The following is a 17,664-nucleotide window of genomic DNA, read 5'->3' on the forward strand; positions in this document are numbered from 1 at the left end:
AAGAGAACAAGATATGACTACAGAATAAGATATTTCTGAGATCACTGGGTTAGAGGTCAGAATGTTATTCAATTTATCAATAAATCAATAAATTGTTGTAGTATGATTGCTGAGCAAGGAAGAGGGAGAGAAAATTGTGACTATAGAGAGAGCTGTTTGCAATTCTGATTTTGGAGGTCAGGATTGAGAATATGGAGATGAGTGACTAAAACAAAACTAACAAAATGGTCACGAGAAAAAAAGACCATGAATTTAGATTCCAGGATTTAAAAGAGTAGTGATACACAGAGATTAAGAGACCAACAAAAAGTATGACAGTTGTTGGACTGAAATAGAAAAATGTGAACTGGAGCCTATGAGGTTGAAGGAATAATGGGAATCTCTAGAATGTTTGCAGAGAGCAGTAATGAATAAGGGACAGTGCAGAATTTTTACAAGAAAGGAGAAGAAATGGTCTGGACACATATCAGGAGCTAAGAACACACTACATCTTCCATCTTATAGCTGTACATGGGGCATAGGAGACAATACAACTAAGAGCATACTTTTAAAAGATCATGGAAAAATGGAAGTTGAGTATTGTGGCAGTGTATTAAGCTGCTGCTTGGGACAGGGGCGTTCCATATCGGAGTTCCTGAATACTCCACTCATATTTGAGTCCTGAGTATTCCACTTTTGATCCAGTTTCTTGCTAAAGCACATCCTGGGAGTCAGCAGATGATGACTTGCATAGTTGAGTCCTTGACACCAGATGAGGTTCCAGGCTCCTGGCTTCAGCCTGCTGCAGCCCTGGCTGTTGCAGGAATTTGTGCATTTGGGCATTTGGGGAGTGAACCAGCAGATGGAAGATTTCCTTCTCCCTCTCCCTCCCTCTCTTATTCTCTTTCTTCTCCCACTACCTCTTCTCTCTCCCTGTGTTGCTGTTTCCAGTAAATAAAAATAAACAAACATGTTTAAGTTTGTGAAAAATGAAATTAAAAGGAAAGTTTATTTTTTATGCAAAATTAAAATCCATGCAGGGTTTTTCAGTAAAGTTCATGAAAAACACATACTATGAAAAACCTATACATGAATTTCAAAAATTTTTGTACTAAAATAAGCATATCTTTTAATTCCATTTTCCAAAAACTCTTTGAAGTACCCTCATAAAACCTTCACAGAGATAGAATCTGTAGAAGCAGTTTCCTCAGGGAATTCTCTTCTCTTTTAAAGCTAAGATATGAAGAGAAAGTTCTCAGAGAAGGTTAAGGCTATAAGAGACTTTGTTGATTACAGAAGTAGAGACTCAGTCAAATATTATAAATGAGGGGCCAGCATTGTGGCACACTGGGTTAGGCAGTTGCTTCTGGTGATGGCATCCCATATTGCAGTTGCAGTTCAAATCCCAGCTTCTGACCCAGCTCCCTGCTAATTTGCCTGGGAAGGCTGTGGAAGATGGCCCAAGTACTTGTTTCTGCCACCCTTGAGGGAGATCCAGATGGAATCTCTGGCTCTTGGCTTCAGCTTGGCCCAACCCTAGCTACTACAGCCATCTGGGGAGTGAACCAGCAGATGGAAGATCTGTGTGTGTATGTTTGTTTGTGTCTTTGTTACTTGGCCTTTCAAATAAATCAATAAACAAATCTTTTTAAAAATTAGAAATTACTTAACTATTACTTTATTAGTTATAAACATATTTAAGAAGAAAAAAGCTGAGAGATTTATTTAAAGAAATATCAGCACTTAAGAAGCAAATTATACACTTATATTTAATTACTTAATTATTTAATAAACATATACAAAGTTCAGCTTCCTTTTCAAACCTTAAAAAAACTTTAGTAGCCCTCATCTGTTCTTTTTAACTTTTGAGAGACTGAATAACACTGAAAAATTTTGATCAGGCAGTACTTTGAGGAAACCACTTGAATGGCATACATTAAATTTCCTTAGATCGATTATTCAAAAAATGAAGGGATGGGCATTTGGCTCAATGGTTGATGCTGCTTGGAATAACTGCATCCTATGCTAGAGCACCTGGCTTCCAAAACCAGCAGTTCTTTGGATTCTAGCTTCTTGCTCTGCAGAACGTGGAGGCAGCAGATGATGGCCCAAGTGCTTGCACCTATGTGGGAGACCCTGATTGAGTTCTGGGCCCCTGGCTTCAGCCTGGCCCAGCCCTCGCTGCTGTGAGCATTTGGGGAGTGAACTAAGGGATGGAAGATCTCTCTCTCTCTCTCTCTCTCTCTGTCTCTTTCGCTGTATCTCTATACCTCTTCCCTAAAATAAAATGGAAACAAATAATTTTAAAAAAATTTTTAAAGGTACATTAATATTCTGTTATGTTCTATGAACTATATTAGATTCTTGAAGCATATACATGAATAAAACAATATTCTTGTGTTCATAGTGCTTACATCCTACAGATTATAAAACAATAACCACAAATAAATTCATGAATTATGTTACACATTAAAAAAGGTAAAACAGAAAAACAGACACAGAAAAGCAAACAGAGATCCACAGTAACGGACTGCAAATTTAAATGTGGTGTTTAAGTAGACTTCACTAAAGAAGTAACAAAGCCCTGAAGGAGTTGACAAAACGAGGAAAATACATATAAGGAAGGGGTCCAGCTGAGGAGGGAGGCAGGACAGAGTGGGTCAATGCACTGGGGGAGAATGAGAAGCCAGTGTGTCTGGGCGGAGAGACTGAGGAAGGATCAACAGAAGATTCAGCAGGACAGACACCAGAGCCACATTGCACTGGGCCTTTGAAGACAGGATTTTATTCTCAATAGAGTGGGAGATTTGGGGGAGAGAACTGAGATGGTTTGGCTGGGTGTTATGCTGAAATGATAGAGACTCAAGCACAGACTTACAGAAATTAGTAGGCATGGAAGTAATTCAATGACAGTTTTTAAAAAGGATGGTGGCATTAAGTGGAATGCAAATTGCCCACATTCTGGATCTACTTGGAAGGTACAGCCAGGAGATCCCCAGGAATTTGAATGTGGCTGTAAAATATAAAGGAGAAATAGGTGATTCTGACGTTCCACATCTCACAGACAAGAATGGAAATATCACCAAGCATAGATACAAACACACTGGCCACAGAGATCAGATACTTTATATTGTACATATTGAGTCTGAGACATTTCTTAGACATCTAAGTGTAGACAGTTTACTTTTCCTTTTAAAATGAGTAGGGGCCGGCACTGTGGCGAGTGAGTTAAGCCATCACCTGCAGTGCCAGCATCCCACATGGGTGCCAGTTTGAGACCAGGCTGCACCACTTGTCATCTAGCTCTCTGACATGGCCTGGGAAAGCAGAAGATGGCCCAAGTCCTTGGGCCCCTGCATCCACGTGGGAGACCTGGAGGAAACTCCTGGCTCCTGGCTTCAGATCGGTGCAGCTCCAGCCGTTGCGGCCAATTTGGAAGTGAACCAGTGGATGAGACCTCTCTCTCTCTGCCTCTCCTTCTCTCTCTGTGTAACTCTGACTTTCAAATAAACAAATAAATCTTTTAAAAAAATGAAAAAATTTAAAAAATAAAAATTGTCGCTCCCCGTCTTCGTGGAGGAACGACACAGGACCCTGCGCTGTTCTTTTGTCTGCTCGGCCCTTCCCGGGTTTGCTGCTGGTTCTTCCCGGGTTGGCTGCCGTCCCTTCCACCTCCGTGGAAGGGCGGTTCCCCCTGGCCACTTTCCCCACTTCCACAGGGGAGCGGCACACCACCGGCCGGCTCTCTCGGGGGCTGCACAGGTGTTCCTTCAGATAGATGTTCCTCTTAGATGTTCCTGGTGCATGTTGTCTCTCTCCTCCTTTATAGTCCTCTTCCGCCAATCCCAACTTGGCTGCCCACACGCCGAGTATGCTGCTCTCCTCCAATCAGGAGCAGGATCAGCTCCTGGAGGTCATCACTCAAGTTGGCAAGAGGCAGCTGCGTAGAAGCTGTTTTCTCCTCTCCCAGCGCCATATTGTGGGAGAGCAGATGCATAGAATAAGTCTTAATTCCAGTAACTTAGTCTAGTCCGGGTTGCTCCCCACAAAAATGAGTACCTATCTGCTAGTATTAGGCACAGAAGATTCCAAGATGGTACAAAACACGGGGCTCATGCTTCCTTAAAGCAGATGTCAACAAAATTCTATAAGTGACCTGATAGCAAATATTTTAACAATCCTTTATATCTCCTTCAGAACTACTATATCACAACAGAACAAGAGCAACCATATACAATACATAAATCATTTATCATGGCTGTGTCCCAAAAAAGCTTTATTTGGAAAATCAGGAAATGGGCCCAATTTTACCTGCAGGCTGTAGTTTGTAGCTGCTGCTTTAAATAGAAATTTAAGAGAAAACGTTGACTCTCTAATATTTTCCCAGATTGTGGATGTATATCTCTAGTTGTACCCAAAGTTATTTTAAGTGATACATAGACAAGACATTAAATAGCCTTCCATAGCAAAGTGATATTTTGTTTAATAGTATTATTCTTTAATAGCCCTCTATCAGATTATTGATTGTATCACTGAAAATGGTTAATTTGGTACAAATATGGCCTATACCAGCTTGATACTCGATAATCTCCCTTTGAAATATAAACATAGGGGTTGGTGCTGTGGTGCAGTGGGGTAAGCCATCATCTGCAGTGCAAGCATTACATATGGGCACAGGTTCGAGTCCTAGTTGCTGCACTTCAGATCCAGCTCCCTGCTAATGCGCCTGAGAAAGCAATGGATGATGGTCCAAGTCCTTGGGCCCCTATACTCACATGGGAGTTGCAAAAGAAGCTCCTGGCTCCTGGCTTTGGCCTGGCCCAGCCTTGGTTGTTGTGGCCATTTGGGGAGTGAGCTAGCAGATGGAGCATCTCCCTCTCTCTCTCTCTGTCTCACCTCTAACACTGCCTTTCAAATAAATAATTATTTAATAAAATATCTATATCTATCTACATACACACACACACACACATATATATATATATGAACAGAAAGTATTTGGTTTTAAAGATTTATTCAAGCTAGAAATGTAGCCAGAGTTTAATAATGATTTGCTAAATCTACTTGTCAGGTTTCTAGTATCAGTAATTATTTCTGCTATCTAAAGTGATATGATGTATCCACCTTAAATAGATTTAACTAGGAGTGAGTGTTTGGTTCAGCAGTTAAGATACTACCTGGCTGTCCACATCCCCCACATGAGTGCATGGTTTAAGCCCAGGCTCCATTTCTGATCCAGCTTCCTATGAATGGAAATCTTGGGAGACAGTGGGTGATGGCTCAAGTACCTGATTCTTTGTCACCAACACAGGAGGCTTGGATTGGATTCTAGGCTCCAAAAATCAATTATCATGGTTGTGGGCATTTGGAGAGTGAACTAGCACAAGGAAGATTCCTCTCCCTCTCTGTCTCTTTCTCTGCCTTTCAAGTAAAGTGAAAATAAATAAATAAAAAGGTTAATAGACAACTAAAAATTGTGAGTAATTTTATGAAAAAGTAAAGCACAGTGGAGGTGGCATTTACATATAATAAGTATATTAAAGCGGGTCGGTGAAGCTCTCTTGCGATGCAACCCATTCAATGCAAAAGGGGAGAAAGAGGCAGATTGGTCCCTTGGAGTTTTCTTTGTTCCCACAGCAAGCAACTGACAGAACTAAATTTAGAAGCCCTGCATCTCACCCAGTACTTTATCCACATCACCAAAATGGCCTGGTTTCCTTATGTTGGAATGAAATTGTACAATTATTAATTAGCTGCTTGCCTAGAAAAACCACTGTTAACCTCAAACTGCCATTTCCTTATTAGGTCATACACATAGGAGACAATAGAAAGAGTAACGGTTTCTTTTCCTTGCAAACGAACAGTGTGTCTGGAGGTGGATGTGCCAGGAAGCAAAGGAAGCTGAAGCCGTCAGGTCTCTCACTTTTCAAGGCCCTAGCAATTTCTTCAGTTGGCTTTTAAAAAAAAAAAATATTTACTTAATTATGTGAAAAGGCAGAGTGACACAGAGAAAAGGAGAGACAAAGAGACCTCCTATTTGCTGGTTCACTCCTCAAGTGACCACAACAGCCAGAACTGGACCAGGCCAAAGCCAGGAATCAGGAATTCCATCCAGGTCTCTCATACAGGTGTCAAGGGCCCAAGCAGTTAGTCTACCTGTTGCCCTCTCAGGTGCATAACAGGAAGCTAAATCAGAAGCAGAGTAGCTAGGACTACAACTAGCATTCCAATATGAGATGCTGGCATCACATCAGTGGCTAAACCTGCTGTACCACAATGCCAGCCCAAGTTTGTAATATGTTTTGCAGAAATATTTGTGTACATGTCTTATTACACAATGCCTTCCAAACTGCATAGGCGGGCAGGCACCATGGCTCACTTGGCTAATCCTCCACCTGTGGCGCCGGCACCCCAGGTTCTAGTCCTGGTTGGGGTGCTGGATTCTGTCCCAGTTGCTTCTCTTCCAGTCCAGCTCTCTGCTGTGGCCTGGGAGGGCAGTGGAGGATGGCCCAAGTGCTTGGGTCCCTGCACCCACATGGAGGAGGCACCCGGCTCCTGGCTTCAGATCAGTGCAGCATTGGCGGTGGTAGCCATTAGGGGAATGCACCAACGGAAGGAAGACCTTTCTCTGTCTCTCCCTCTCACTGTCTATAACTCTCTCTCTCTATCTCTCTCACTGTCTAACTCTGCCTGGCAAAAAAAAAAAAAAAACACCCTGCATAGGCTTCATGATCCACAAAAAACCAGATCCACTTTCCAGTGTACCCATTCCTATGATAACTTCATTGCAACTTCAAAGAAAAAGTGATTTTGTCAGCCAAATAATAAACCTCTCATTATCTATTGTTTTTCAGAAATTTTTAAACGTTGGGATCCCTAACAGATATCAAAATCTCCTTAGGAACAAGGAATTCAGAGTGAGTATTTACGAGCAGGGGTGCCCACACCAAGGCCTTACCCTATTTCCAATTCCAGCTTCCTGCTAATGCACACCCGGGGAGGCAGGAGGGGCTGGCTAAGTATTTGAGTCCCTACTATCCATGTGGAAGAGCCGGATTGAGTTCTAGGCTCTGATTCAGCCTGGCTCAGCCCTAGCTATTGTGGGCATTTTGGGGGAAGAACCCACAGATGGAAGATTTCTCTCTTGCCTTTCTCTTTCCCTCTGCTTTTACAACATAAATAAAATAGGAAATTCAACTTGGCTCGAACACTGTTTATGTTTTTCTGGAATTTCTTCTTCCAGATTTCCAGGTAGCTCCCTGTACTGCTTCTTGGCTTCATGCCACTCTGCTCAAATGTCACACCATGAAGAGCCCTGCTTCGATACGGTGTATAAAGTACTGTTGCCCAATCTTGTCCCCATATCAAGCATTACTTTTTGTTATTAAATTTATGACCACTGACACATTTCATATTATTTGTTTATCGATGTATTGTGTCTCTCCCCCATCTCAGTGAAAACTCCATGAAAGAGCAGTCTTCATCGGTTTTAGATAAAACAATAGAATAGAATATTGCTATCACACCACTGTATAGAACAGTGCCCTTTACACAATAGAATATCAATAGAAAATTGTGCAGCAGATGAATATTTACAGAACATCCACTCTGGTCAGGACTGCATGAAGTACTGGGGGGTGTCTTCAGGGGTAGCCTCATCACAGATATTTACAACTAACTTCTAGTGCCACAAATACTCAAACACAAATACAGGTGCTAATGGAGTGTGCGGCAAGAGCATCAGCTTACCCTTTGGGGCCACCAAATTCTCTCTGAGACAGCCATGTGTCTTTTACCTACCTCCAGAAGTCAATGTCTAGCACATGGTCATTACACACAAGGCAAGGAAGACAGGAGCACTTAGCTCTCATATCAATTCCTTATAAACAGAAACTTTTCTTAAGAGTTAGAAAAATGCCGCCACACCAAGTGTGCTGCCTCAGAACAGGCTGAATTTTTCACATGATGAGAAATATTCAGACAAATTGTTGAATTGGCTAATGCAATGAATAAAGGGTTAGATTATTTGGACTTCAATTTTTTTATTAACTCAAGGAGTCTATATTTCTTACTTTATTCTTTCAATACATAAACATTTATTAAGCACCTATAAAACTGCAGACACTGAAAAGCTGAAATTAGAGTAGTATCTTGTGAATAAAGCATGTCTTAATGGAACTTAGTTCTTTCTCTTATGCCTTACTTCAGCTCACAGACAACTGCCAACCAATCAGCATTAAATCAAAGCCTCCTATATCCCTGACCCTGAATTTATTTCCCAGGATGAATCAACTCCACCTTATGATGTGATTCTGTGTATTTCTCAGAAACACACGGGCAAGAATATGCCTCTATATTGTTATAAACCTTCCCAGTCTCTGTAGGCCCTTTACTTGTACAGAAAAACGTATCACTCTGGGGGCTCTAGTCTGTGCTAGTGCCAGAACCAAATTTGGACATCCCTTATAAGACGTAGATACTGGAACTGTGTTGGGGATAAAATGCTTCCTCATGTAAAATGAGCATCTATTGCAAGCTCCTAACCTGCACATTTCCTGGGTCCTCTGCCTCCATGACCAAGAAACAAGGATTCCACCTCAATTTTTGGTTTCAGTTCCACCTCCTATTCATACGATAACTCTGCTGTGGGCTCCAGCCTTCTTGACGAGGGCTCTTACCCAGTGTCTAACCCTTGCCAGCTAGCATCCAAGGTAGGCTGGACTCCTGGATCCCAATTTCCATACTCACAGCTGCTGGATTTGGACTCTATCTAAGGAGGGCTGAGATAAGCCTGTGCAGTGGGTATCTACAGATGAGAGCTCAACTGGACAGAATTGTGACCTGGAACATATCCAAACTGAGCCAGAGGGGCCAGTGAGAGTGAAGGGGAAGAGGTGATAACTGGGGCCAAAAACGGCAAGAAAAATAGAGGCATTTGGGAGCTAATTAGGTACCAGGAAATGAGGCGGGAGGAAAAGTCATGTGGGGAAACAGAGTGAGAGAAAACAAGGCCTTTGCCATAATGAGGGCTGGTGTTCCCAGTTTGTCTATTGATGGGTGCCAGTTTCACGGCTCATTGGTGGTTTAGCAGAGGATGTGAGGCAAACAGCTGGTCTTGTTCCAAAGTAGATTGATCATCCCCAAACAAAAAACTGACATCTGTGATCAGGGAACATCACAACTGTCTGATAAACCTACTTACCTTTCCCCTTAGATATCAAAACCCAATTCTAAACATGCACATGTTCATCACACTCTACCCCTTAGCCCACTGAGTTTATTTGGTTGTTCTGGTCAGAGAAAGTCATGCTGCTGGGCCAGTTTGTGCAGACTTGATCTCAGCTTGCTCCTCTTCCTTATATGTTTGCTACTGAAAACCCATGTGCCTGGGGACCAAGCCTACACGATAGGACAACATATTTTACCCTATTCACTCAAAAGTCTCCTGTCTTTGTGCTTCTCTTCTGCTTTCATGACCTAACTCAAATTTTGTCTTCTCCATGTATCATAAGTCACTATAACCGTGTACAGGTGACCTCTCCATCTACTGAAAATAACAATCCTATCCTGAAATATCCATTAAGTTTCTTAACAATTATATAGTACCTACCATGTGCCAGGAGCTAAGTGTGCTGTAAATAATAGCCCATTTAATGAGTTAAGCATTATTGAAATTCACACTTTGCATGAAAACTGAGTCAAAGAAAGCTTAAATACCTTGCCAAAACCCTCAGTTAGTAAGATCCAGGGCAAAATTTCAACTGAGCCCATCTCACTATAGCAACCATGCCTTTAACTACCTAATATTCTAGGTCACTTTTCATTTTGGATTGTAGACTAAACAATTTACAAATACACAAAAAGTAAACACTAGATTTGCAGCTTTTGGCTTAACTTGTTATGCCACAGCGCTGGCCCCCATTGCAGCTTTTGAAAGTATGGATTGCGGCTGGTGCTGTGGCAGAGTGGGTAAAGCAACCTCCTGCAGTGCTGGCATCCCATATGGGTGCCACTTTGCATCCTGGCTGCTCCACTTCCAACCCAGCTCTCTGCTATAGCCTGAGAAAGCAGAAGAAGATGGCCCAAGTCCTTGGGCCTCCGCACCCATGTGGGAGACCCAGAAGAAGCTCCTGGCTTCTGGCTTCTGGCTTCAGATAGGTGCAGCTCCGTCCATTGAGGTCATCTGGGAAATGAACCAGCAGATGGAAGACTCACTCTCTCTCTCTCTCCCTCTTTCTCTCTCTCTTTCTGCCTCTCTGTAACTCTGCCTTTGAAATAAATAAATCTTTAAAAAAAAGTATGGATTGAGTATTTGTCTTTCATTGACACTTTATACAAATAATACATAAACATAACACATGTGACTATCTCCATGTGCACATAGTCTTTATATACATGTATATATGTTTTATACATACAAAACATCAACAAATATTTACTGGCTATGGTGATATTGAAAATAATATCTATGAAATTAAAGAGTTTAAATTCTATTGTTTAATTACCAGTTACTGCAATCAAAAATAAGATGACTCTAATCTATTTTTCTATGAAGCATCCAGATAATTTTCACAAGCCACCTTCTATTTATATAGGCATCTTTTTAGTCTGTTTGCTAGCACTTTGGGATGATTCATCCATTAAAATTGCCATACAAAATGAAATTTGATATCTTTTCCACTTGACAGTAAAGCTTATATAAATAAACCGTATTTCCCTTAAACAGACAGAGGCCTAGCTTTGATTAACCCATTAATTAGGGGACATACAGTTTTTACCTCCACATTAGTGGCCACTCTCGTGATTTCCAGAAGCTTGTCCATTGCTCTTGATAGTGTGAATAAGGACAAGCATACAAAATCACTTGACAAAGATGGATAAAAGCTCTCCTAGCAAAGTGTCAAAGAATAGATTGAGTTTTCCTTCATGAAAATTGTAGAAGGAAATTATAAGCAATAGGCAATTTTCAGGTTGTCAAATATCCATAATCACTATGATTTCTAAATTTAATACAATGTAGCTGTGATTATATTGCTTTGCTGCCTACAAACCTCATAGATTTTTGCTTAAACATGCATTTTACATTTATGAAAATGCACTAGAAATGATGCAGTCAAATTTCAAAATTAGTTATTTTAACTTCTAATACATAGTTTCCATTCCCTTTAACATGGCTATTATAAGGCTATTATAAGGATTTTTCCCTTATTACTAAAGCTAAAATATTTAAACATCTGAAAGAAATACACAAATGTTTCTATATAAAAAGAAACAGTGTTCTTTGGAAAACATGAATTATATAAACTATAATTAGAGCTTCAAAATTGAAAGTGTTTAAGATTACAAATTACTGTGTTAAAAGATACTGAAACATTCAAGGGGGAAAATTAAATGCCAACTAACTAAATTAATTCTCTCACATCCCAAGCTGTTCTCTCTCCTCATGTACTTCCTCTTCCATCATTGATGATCATTTGACATTAGAACCAATTTCTACAATGAATTCATATTATAATATATTCAAGTTTGATTTTCCTGATTCTCTTACCATTATAGGTGGCATTTTCTACTTGAAAGTATAGTTTCTATTAGTAATCTTCAACTTAACATTGTCTATTAGAAAAACTAAACATATAAATAATACAAACTGATTCCTACATTTTCAAGCTAAATTATAAATAACATGTTCATTTGTGAGGAGGATGATGATGATGATGAAGATGATGGTTTGAGAGGAAGAAAGCAAGAGAAACAGAGAAAGAAATCCTTCCATTTGCTGGTTCACTTCCCATATGCCCACAGCTGCAACCCAGAGAGATGGAGCTAGTTTTCCCAGTGAGTGGCACAGACCAAAGTAAAGCCTTCACTGATGCCTCCTAGGATCTGCATTAAACAGGGAGCAGGAACCAAGCAGCTGGTAATCAAACTCATGCAGTCAGATATGGGATGTATATGCATTAACTGGAACTCAAAATTGCTAGGTAAAGTGTATGGCATATTTTTTTTTAATTTCAGAGAGAAAGAAACAGGAGTACTTTTTTTTAAACAAAATGGGCTTTGTGCATTTTTAAGAACATATCATAGAGATTTAGAAATTAAATAAATTTTATTAATCTAGGTTTATACTACTTAAATATACCTGGAGGTATAGGGATAGGGATAGGAATAGAATGGAGCTTGAACTTTCTAAAAGCGTAACTCTAAATATAAGCAATGAGCACTTAAATAACTGCCAAATTATTACTTATTTGGGGGGGCTTACTGGTCTGTTTTTTTTTTTTAAATCTAATTTCAATTCTATTTCAGAGTAAATCTTTGAGTAGTTTAAAAAATTCAGGGGAGGATATTTGGCCTAGTGGACAGAACATCAGTTAGGACATTCATGTACCACATCAGCATATCGGGGTTCAACTCCCAGCTCCACTCCAATTCCAGCTTCCTACTGCTGCAGACCCTGGAAGGCATCAAGTAATGACTCAAATAGTTGAGTCTTTGCCACCCATGTGGGAGATCTGGAGTGAGGTCCTAGCTTCTGACTTTGGCTTGGCCCCATTCCAGCTGTTTTGGGCACCTGGGGAGTGAATCTGTGGATGTTAGTGTGTTCTCTCTCCCTCTCTCTTGCTGTCATTCTCTCTGCTTCTGAATGAAGAATTAGAAACAAGTTTTAAAATCCAGAAATGATTGAAAGTTCTATATATACACAGCATAGTCAAATGACTATACAGTTTATAATTTTGGTTTGGGACTATAAGATTAGGACCATTACACTGATTTATAAGAAATATAAGTATATATGTATACTTCATATTTAAAGAGCACAAAAGTTCATTTAATTCACTTATACTTTCAAAATATACTTAAAGGAAAAAATAATGACTAAATTTCAGAAATAGATATGTGACTAGATTTTTCCAAATTAAAATTGATGCAACCTTGAATTCCGGATGTCCTTCCAATCAGATGCTTTTGAAATCTATTATGAGCCCATTGTAAACATTTGTCACAATGTTATGTCACAGGTGCCATTAAGCCCGGATTCTCCATTAATATCATATCCCCCAAATACGTGTTTTGATCCAATACTAGAGAAATAGTGTCTGAATATGAATGCCCAGTTTAACCAATGGGAAAATCCCTTTTGCAAATTGAGAAGAACATCTTCTTTAGGGGTGAATGGAATAGGGCTGAAAAAATAACAGCAGAAACAACAGCCAATATCAGATATTCCAATTGGTTCCGATTATACAAGTGTGAATGAAAAATTAAAGTTGAAAAAGCATTCTGCTCAATGGCGACTAAAACTGTTGTTCCCAGATCAGCTGAAGACAAAAGCAGAGCTTTCAAATAGAAATTTTAAACAAGTGGTATCCGGACCATGAGGTATTCTTTCAAAGAATTGTAAGTGACAAAACCAGGCTTTACCAGTATGCTCTTGAAGACAAAACCCAGTCCAAGGAATGCTCACCAAAAGTAGAAGCTGTCCAGTCAATACAAAAACAGAACAGTCAAGAGCATAGTCATGGTAAGCTTTTTGAAATGCTCAAATCATTTTGCATACTGACTTTCTGGAGTGTCAAAGCATAATAACACCTGCCTACCAGGACAGTGTTTAGAGAACGTAGCCAAACTTTTAGTGGGGAAAATCACCTTGGAAACTTCCACCAGGGAGTCCTTCTCTACCACAGTAATGATTTTATTCATTGCTCTCATCAAACAAGGGAAATGAGAATTTTGATGAGAAATCACTAGGCATCCACCTTTCAGTCTGATTTGACTGATGCTTTTTGTTTCCTAATCTTAAAAAATCTTTAAAGGGCATCCATTTGCTTCAATTTTTAATGTAAAAGGAAATTCTTTGGTGTGGTCGGACACTCAGCTTTTTTTTCTTTTTTTGTAACAGACTAAATGGCAAATATCATCACTTAAAATAGTGTCTTAAACTTGATGGAGTTTATGGGAGCCGGCGCCATGGCTCACTTGGTTAATCCTCCACCTGCAGCACCAGCATCCCATATGGGCGCCGGGTTCTACTCCTGGCTGCTCCTCTTCCAGTCCAGCTCTCTGCTGTGGCCCGGGAAGGCATTGGAGGATGGCCCAAGTACTTGGGCCCCAGCACCTGCATGGGAGACCAGGAGGACGCACCTGGCTCCTGGCTTCCAATTGGCGCAACGCCAATTTGGGGAGTGAACCAATGGAAGGAAAATCTTTCTGTCTCTCTCTCTCACTGTCTGTAACTCTACCTATCAAATAAATAAATAAAATCTTTAAAAAAAAACTTGATGGAATTTACAGTGATAAATAAAATTTTTATTTTTGTACTTTAATTCAATTTTCCCAAGAATTTATTGTTCTTTGTATTTTCATGGCATATTTTTCATCTCTGAACTTACTTAATTCATTTCTTATTTATTGATTTTTATGTATTTATTTTATTTGAAAGGCAAGAACAGGGGCAGAAAGAAATTTTCCATCTGCTGATTCACTCCACCAAATTTGTCTTCTCCTTTCTCCATCTTTGGGGACCTCAAAATTCAAATACTTAATTCATTAACGGTTTCAAGGGCTATATTCCTTCTTTTCTCCTTTTCATTTCTGACTGGGATAGTTCATAGATTCTGCCTTCAGTTTCAGATAGTCTTCATTCTGCTTCACCCATTGTGTCATTGTTGTGGCTTTTAACTGCATTTTCATGTGACTTACTAAGTTTTTCATTTCCAAGATTTCTGTGGTTTTTTTTTTAAGTTTTCTTTGTTGAATTTCAGGTTCATATTTTGAACTCCTTTCTTAATTTTATTAAACTAACTATCTGAATTTTCTCGTATTTTGTGAGTTTTCATCTAATCAGTCTTTTGAATTCTTTACCAGGTATTCCACGAATCTTTCCTTTGGTGTCTGTTGCTAGAGATACTGACTTCCTTTGAAGGCATCCTGCAACCTTGAGACTTGTACATCAGAAGGATCAGTTTTCTCTATCACTTTTATAAGGTGGTTTTCACAGTAAATGGCATTTTTCTAAAGATGTGAGTTAAGGTGTTTGTTTGGTGGCCTTCTTTTGCTGTATTAGGTTGGGTTCCAATCGGATGCTTTAATGTAGTATTCTTTGGGTGTACTGTATATGCTTGTGGTTCTGAGAGCCCTTGTGACTCTAGGAACCACATAAGAGAAGGAGTATTCTAGTATCGCAGGCAGATGGGGGTAAATACAGCAATGGTGTTGAAATATGCACTACATGGGCCGGCACCACAGCTCAACAGGCTAATCCTCTGCCTGCGGCGCCGACACACTGGGTTCTAGTCCCAGTCGGGGTGCCGGATTCTGTCCCGGTTGTACCTCTTCCAGTCCAGCTCTCTGCTGGGGCCGGGAAGTGCAGTGGAGGGTGGCCCAAGTCCTTGGGCCCTGCAACCGCATGGGAGACCAGGAGAAGCACCTGGCTCCTGGCTTTGGATCCTCGCAGTGCACCGGCCACAGCACACCAGCCGCAGCAGCCATTGGGGGGTGAACCAACGGCAAAGGAAGACCTTTCTCTCTGTCTCTCTCTCTCACTGTCCACTCTGCCTGTGAAAGACAGAAAGACAGAAAGACAGAAAAAAAAGAAAGGAAAGAAAGAAATATGCGCTACATCGCCACTTTGCCAATGGGAAGGGTAAGATTTACCTCAACAATAATGGCGCTGAGTGTGGTGTGTGCATGTCCATGGGATGGTGGTACCAGAAACAAGTGCTAGGTTTTCCCTCAGCCGTGGCAGCTTTGGGTGTGATGTGTAAATGCTCCCACTGATCAGAGTCATAAGCTACAAGCAGTCTGGCAATTGTAGCAGTGACTGTGTAGCATAGAATACAGCTCCTAGTGTAGTGACAGCTACAAAGAGTGTTTACCATTGAATTTGTGCCCTCAGGCCAGGGCCAAATCCAAGGTGAGCCATGGTGGCAGCTGTGTGAAGTGAGCAGGACTGAATGCAAACCCTCTAACAGCAGATAGAGAAAGCATTTAAAATAGAACATATGGCCTTGGCTGAGGGCAGGCCAGCAGTGTGGCTCTACCTCTGGTATGTTGTCATTTTACAGTACCCTGGGCTCTGAGGAGTTTGGAGGGAGACAACGCAAGAAACTTCTCTGAAGTATAACTGTGGTGCACACTCCAGATTGCTTCCCTATGTGGGTTCCAAGACCATGACATCTGTGGAATACCCTGTCACTTGAGTTGCTGGCTTCTGTAACAAAGGGTCCAGCTAGAACTCTATTTTTCATTTTTTCCCCTGTAATGGGTATTTGTCCTGTGCAGGGAACTGGGACTACAATATCTAATGTGACATATTCCATTTTCCATGCCACTATCTCAGGTCTCCGTGTTTTATAGGGTTTCTCTATATTTTGATGGATTCCAGTGGAACTCATGTCGAGATATCTTTTTGATTTCTTTTCCTGGTTCTTCATTGTGGAGGAAGAAGTTAGCACTGAGCCCTCTAGTAAACCATCTTGCCAGTGTCCCCTATCCATTACAAGTTCATAAAGGAGAGAACTCATACCATACATTATTGTAACTTCAGTATCTGCCATAGGAGGTACATACAGATACCCAATTATAAGTACTTAGTTCCTTGTATTATTCATCAAAGGAAAATAGAGATGTTCCTCCATCTTTAAGTCATTTTTCCATTATTCCTATTAACATAATAGGATATTGCTTTAAAATAGCAGGGAGAGGATAGTGGGAATACTAAATTGATGTATATATATATTAATTAAATTTAGATTACACATGAAGAGATGAAATAATGAAAACTCATTAAACCAAATAGTTGTTCCAAATATTACCTTTATTGAAGTAAGACACAAAAATCATAATATACTAAATACTCTGTTGGCATGTAGGACTAATATTTGTGTAAAGAAGTCTTACGCCAGCATTGTAGCACAGGTTTACAAAATATCCCTGTGAAATGGTACTGCCTGAAACCAATCAAAGTTAAGCAGCACCAGTCAAGAATCAATTTTCCTGGTTTAACAAATGTCCAAAATGTTTACTGTCACTCTGAATTTATATTTGCTATTTAGAAATGCTTGCAATGGAATCTGGCACATTGAGCATGGCAAAAATATAACAGGGTTATAAGATGACAGTTTTATGGAAATACAGTTATTAAATCACAGTTTTTAGAAGTATACATACAGATGTTATAATCATTATGGAAAAATGTTAAAACATTGTATTAATTGTTTTAGATGGTACTTTAACAGTTGAGTAAGGTACACTGTATTAATGCAAATATTTCTGAAGTCAATATTTAAAAATACTAGAATCTTCTACATATTAGAAATATTGGCCAATATTTCTATGTGAAATATAACTTAGGACAGAACAGTGAAAGTATATGCAGAGATGTGTCTTCCTTCATTTCATCATCAGTCTTTGACACTCACTTTTTCACTAGAATCTCTATAGGCTAAAAGACAATCTGGGCTCCTTTCCCACTTTCCTTCAAAGGTGTGCTGAAACTCATAGACTTGATAGTACCTCACTGAATTTACTTTCTCCCTTAAGCTAAATAGTCATTAAGACCTACTTTTGTGAACATCAAGAGAATCAGTACAACCTGGTGCGCATGATTCGGTTAGCTGACTCATAATAGCTATTCCCCTAACCTACTGAACTAACTTTCAAGTAGCAGTCTTTTTTTTTCCCTTT

The sequence above is a fragment of the Oryctolagus cuniculus genome, chromosome 14, assembly GCF_964237555.1.
Source record: "Oryctolagus cuniculus chromosome 14, mOryCun1.1, whole genome shotgun sequence".
Classification (NCBI taxonomy): domain Eukaryota; kingdom Metazoa; phylum Chordata; class Mammalia; order Lagomorpha; family Leporidae; genus Oryctolagus; species Oryctolagus cuniculus.